General features: G+C 39.2%; 1 pseudogene; it reads right to left on the minus strand.

Moving 5' to 3' along the window:
* Nucleotides 1-582: 582 nt before the first annotated feature.
* On the minus strand, nt 583-1,237 carry LOC116753170 (annotated as a pseudogene).
* Between the last annotated feature and the right edge of the window lie 4,616 nt (nt 1,238-5,853).

Raw genomic sequence — 5,853 nt, forward strand, 5'->3', positions numbered from 1 at the left:
AAAAGGGAGAGGGTCAAAGGAAAAAAGTGCAGTGGTTCTGGTGAAACCAATTGAATTCCTCCCCACTGATAGGATTAGTTATAGTTAGCTGCCACTGGTTGAGAGCTTCTAAGCACCAAGAATCACTGCATATCTGATATGGATTTTGAGAAGGAAGCAATTATAGCAGCTTGGAGGGCAAACCTCCAGGAAAGAGGCTCACAGAGGCAGTGAAAATGGATCAAGTGTGGTGTGAGGATGGATCAGGGCTATCTGACCACACTCAACATTTCCTACATTCTGTATGCAAGAGCTACCAAGTGTGGATAAAACCTATTAGAGATTGCAGTGGGAGACTGATGCAAAATCACAGTGAAATTGGAAAATATTCATAGTGACAGCATTGGGGTCAAGTATCCGGGGGCAGCAAGAATGTCCCGTGGTTGTGGCCACAATAACAGCATCCTAATCAGAGTTTTCGTGTAATAAAGTATTGGACTGAGAGGAGAGGCCCTTGGTTCTTAGCTGTTTTCTGAGTCTGCTTTTTCAGTCTTCCTGCTGGGGCTGGGATTTACTATTACATGATATGTATGGGTTTTTGGGTCATTGTGCGTTATGTGAGAAGTGACTTATTAATAAGGTGAACGTGAAAGCTTGAATAAGGACTACTGCAACTTTAAGAACGCTAAGTAGAATAAGAATAATAAATGCAATGAGGGCTGTGGTAATACTAATGCTTATTAGGGCCAGGGTTGCTCCTCTGATTAGATGGATTAATAGGTGACCATCTGTAATCTTAGCTGTTAGCCATATGGCCAGGACTATTGATTGAATAAGTAAGCTAATAGTTTCAATAATTACTGGTATGGGGATAAGGGGAATTGGTGTTCCTTGTGGTAAAGTGGGCCAGAGATGCTTTTGTTTTATGGTGGAAGCCGGTGATTACAACTCCTGCTCATAAAGGAATTGCTATAACTAAATTTCTTGAAAGTTGTTTCGTGGGCATAAATGAGTGTGGTAAGAGACCTAGCAAGTTTGTTGAGCCAATAAATAAGATTACTGACATGAGATTTAGTGTTCAAGTTTGTCCTTTATAGTTGTGGATAGCCATTATCTGTTTTGATGTGAGTTGAACTCGTCACTGTTGAATAGAGATTGTGCAGTTATAAAACATTTGGTTGTGTGTGGGCAATAGAAAGCTTGGAAATATAATGACTAAAATGGCAATAGGTAATCTTATTATAGTTGGGGTAATGAAAGAGGCAATTTTTTATTCATTTTGTTTCTCAAGGGGCAGAGTGTTTTGGTGTTTTAGTTGATTTTAGTTTTAGAACTGAAGGATATGTATATTTTGAAATTTTTCAGTTGAGATACAATAAATAGAACTAGAATTATTGATATAATAGTGATAAATCACGTTGATGTATCTAGTTGTGGCATGTTACTAAGGGGAGGTTTTAACTCCCAGTCTTTAACTTAAAAGGTTAATAATACTCAGCTTCTTAATGAACTTATAGTATGGATGCAGATCATTTCTCAAAGCATTTTAGAAGGTTATTAGGTAACCTTCCTGTTAACCTCCCAGTAAATTATTTTTCTATTTACCCAGAATCAATCCCTATTGCTTACAAGCAGGAAATGTTGGACTGCCATATGAAATGTGACAGAAAATGCCAGGAAAAGTCTCTCTCTGGTGTACTTTCTGAACAAACACCAGTGAAACCAAATGCCATGTCCTGCCATGGCCAGAGGTGGGAAGGTGTGGGTGCTCTTGGCAGATCAGCAAAGCCTCAGCAACCAGAGATTCCAGAACGAGCCCTTTGTGGTGCAGGGTTTCCTCTGTGGGATGATAGTTCTCACGGATGTGCGTCTTCTTGAGACCTACCTTTCTGCTAGATTGCCGGAGCCCCCAGACTTCTGGTTCCCAGAGCTGAAAAGGATAATCTAATTCAGTGGTTTTCACATGGGGCATTTTTACCCCCTAGGTGACATTTGACAATGCCAAGAGATGTTTTTGATGTCACACTTGAGGAGAGGGTTGTTAGTGAGTAGAGGCCAAAGATGCTGCCAAACATCCCACAAGGCACAGGAAAGCCCCCCAGCCCAAAACAAAGAAGTATCTAGCCAAAATGTCAATGCGTCACTGTTGAGAAATCCTGATCTAAATAATGTGTCTGAGAATCCCTTGTTTCTCAGGAGTCTCGTATTGGAAAATATCTTGTATTGGAAAAATGTTAGCTTCATATTTTGAGGTAGTGTGTAGAACTGCATAGTCCAGTGGAGTATTGATTATCTATATATAGCTATTGAGCACTTGAGATATGACTAGTCTGAATTGAGGTGTGCATGTGTAAAACACACATTAGAGATTTTGGATATAAGCTATCCTGCTCATATGGAAAAGAACAGAAGCTAAAAGAAATAATTTTTCATTTATTCTTTAATTCCTCCATCCAATAGACATTTTTGAACATGTGCTATATGCTAATCATTGGGCATATTAAACATAAGTACCACTTCCTTTGTGAAGAGCTCATAATCTATTGAAGAAGTCAAAGAGTTAAGGAAAGGGATTGCAGAAAAGTGTGTACGTTAGTGTTTGTATAGAGGAAAGCGTGATTAGCTGCCTAGATGAGCCAGGGACCATGCCTGTAGGGAGGTGATGAAGTTTTATTGGGATCTGTTCTTCCATACCTTTGAGGATATGTAGTTCCCTCTTCTGCCTCTTACCAACTGGAATGTTAGTCTTCACCTCTCTACCAGCCAACATCCTTCCTGTCTTGAGCTGAATAACTGAGCCCTAGATAGACCACTGTAGCTCAAAGACATCCTTTGTGATTTTGAACTTTTAACAGTCTTGATTTGTTGCTCCCCATAGGTACTTGATAAGGTAGTTCTTGCCAGGGCTCTCTTGTTCTATTGTAAACTACACGAAGCACAGAAACAGAAGTACACAAATGTGTTTGTTGAATGCAAGAATGACCATCCCAGAAAGTCTCATTAAATTAAGTCCTGCCTATAGATCTTTCTGGGATTTATAGGACAATATGGCAATACACAGGCTCCGTATAGACTTCTTCACTAAATGATCCAGCTGTTCACTGTCTCCCCTCTGGCCTTTGCCCTTGATGTTCCCGTCCCATATTCCACATTGCCCTTTGCATGCATAACTCCTGTTTAGCTTTTGGTCTCAATTTCAATGCCATTTCATTTGGTAAGCCACCTCTGACAACTGCCACCCTAAAAGATTAAGTTCTCCTTTTCCCAAGGCACTGTTTGTGCTTCTACATTAACTCAGTTCAATGTCCCATCTTCTTCATTAGACCATGAGCTCCAAGTGGCAGTGTCTGTGTCTCATTTGCTCACTGCTACAAATATTCTTAGCATCCAGCCCCAAGTGTTACGCATAGTATGTCTTAGGTTAAGTCCCCAGAAGCAGACACTGGGGTGAGGACCGTGTGCAGGTGATTTTATTAGAACGTGTTCCCAGGAGAAAGAGAGTGGGGGGAACAGGGCAGGGCAGGGGGGAAGCTGAACAAGGGTGTAGTTTCAGGTGATGACCCACCTGACGTGAGGATGAGGCAAGCCTCATTCTGATCTCCCTGAGAGCCCTGAATCTTTTTTTCTTTTGGCCGTGCCATGCCGAACCACTGGACCGCCAGGGAATTCCCAGAGCTCTGAATCTTATACCTTGAGAGCTATGGAGAATAAATTGAGAACTTTCAATATATGCCTACTAATATTTCTGGAGGAAGAAAATGAAGAGAAGGTTGAGGTGAGGAAATAAGATTTGAAACACTAATGGCAGAATGAAAGACAGATAAGAGGTTTTTTAAAAAATTCATTTATTTAATTAATTTATTTTTGGCCATGTTGGGTCTTCGTTGCTGTGCACAGGCTTTCTCTAGTTGTGGTGAGCGGAGGCTACTCTTCATTGTGGTGCCTGGGCTTCTCATTGTGGTGGCTTCTCTTGTTGCAGAGCACAGGCTCTAGGCACACGGGCTTCAGTAGTTGTGGCATGTGGGCTCCATAATTGTGGCTTGCGGGCTCTAGAGCGCAGGCTCAGTAGTTGTGCTGCACGGGCCTAGTTGTTCCACAGCATGTGGGATCTTCCCGGACCAGGGCTCGAACCCATGTCCCCTGCATTGGCAGGCAGATTCTTAACCACTGCGCCACCAGGGAAGCCCCAGATATGAGTATTGAGAATGGAAGGACATGCTCAATGCTGACTAAAATTAAAACCCCACACCTGATACTTGGTAGTGAAATGGCAGAATATCAAGAATAAAAAATACATTCTTAAAAGTACCATAGAGAAAAGACTATTTAGAATATCAAATAATGACACAGCCAACTTCATATCATTAATGGGAGATGCCAAAAACAAGAATGGAATATCTTCAAAGTAGTGAGGGAAAATAACTGATGACATATTTTTATATCTAGCTAGATTATCATGAAAGAGGGAGAAGAGGGTAAAAAAACATTTAAGACATACAGTGACTACGAGTGTTTTCCAGCCATAGCCTTTTGCTGTAAAAATATTAAATAGTTTTCTCCAGGAAGTTGACAATTAAACCCTGAGGGGAATGAGATACAAGATATTAAATATTTGTACACAGAAATTTAGTGTGAATTTTTTATAGTTTTCATTAACTATTGGATGTAAAAATAATGCAGAACAAATATTGTCTGTGAATAAAAAGGAAAAGAGTTATATTCTAGGTAGCAATGGCAATGTGGGCACATTGTTCTGTGGAAAGTTAAAGGGTGTTAAGGTCAATGTCATTTTCAGGAGGAAGAAAGAAATCTTGAATAGCTTCAAATTTAGGAAAATGAAGACCCAAATAAGTATGTTAAACAATTTAAGAGTAACCTCTATTTTTCTCCAGAAGAGGGGGAAAAAAGGAAGTATCCAAAACATTTATTAATCCAACAAAATGCAGCCAAAGAGAAAGTAGGTGAAAAATAAGATGGTAGAAAAAGAGAGTATAGTTTACAGCATGATATTTACTGATTCTTCTGGTGGCATCTTCAAGTCTTTCTCAGTTTTGCCTGTGAAACTATAGAAATAAAGATCACATGATCTCACATATCAGCATGTTCTTAATCATCCTGATAGCCCTTTGACTCTGGTCTCTGGGGAGAATGCTCTAGCATGTCTTCATAATCCTACTCAGAGATGCACTGTCAGTTTTCACTCCTCAGTGGAATCTGAAATTAAGACTCAAGAACTTGGTGGAAGTGACATATTCTTCTTCATCTGCCTTTCTTTTCCATCTCCCACCTCTCTCCCTGGGAACTGCAATCAGGTTCCTGCGAAAGCACCACAAATTAATCCCCTGGTGGGACATATTCTTTGAAGCCCAAATCAAATCACATGATCTGAAAAGTGGTTCCTATATGGGAATATGGAATCATGTATTCTTAGTAGAGATGAAAAGAGAACAATATTGGACATTTGGGAGAAAATAAACTACAGGGAAAAAATGAAAGTATATTATGTTGTTAATATGAAAGAGATAAAACATACCTAATTTTCTGGATGATCAATAAACTTATTGAACTGTTGTATGACCGGTTTTCCAGCTTACTGTACTAGGTACTGTAGAGATACATTTACCCATATATATGACTTTCATCTCATCATACTATTTAATATATCACTTAATTGAAAAATTGATACTTTTTAAACTAGAAAAATTTTAATTCATTATGTTTTACTGATTATAAAATTAAACATGTTTTGGAGAAATCTGGATAGAACAGAAGAGTTAATAAAAATACTACTTGAGATAACTACTAGTAACATCTTGGTATAGTTTTTCTTTCAGTCTTTTATTTAAGTACTTGAAAAAAATGTTGGCTCTCCCT

This window comes from Phocoena sinus, chromosome 4 (genome assembly GCF_008692025.1).
Source record: "Phocoena sinus isolate mPhoSin1 chromosome 4, mPhoSin1.pri, whole genome shotgun sequence".
NCBI classification, from domain to species: Eukaryota; Metazoa; Chordata; class Mammalia; order Artiodactyla; family Phocoenidae; genus Phocoena; species Phocoena sinus.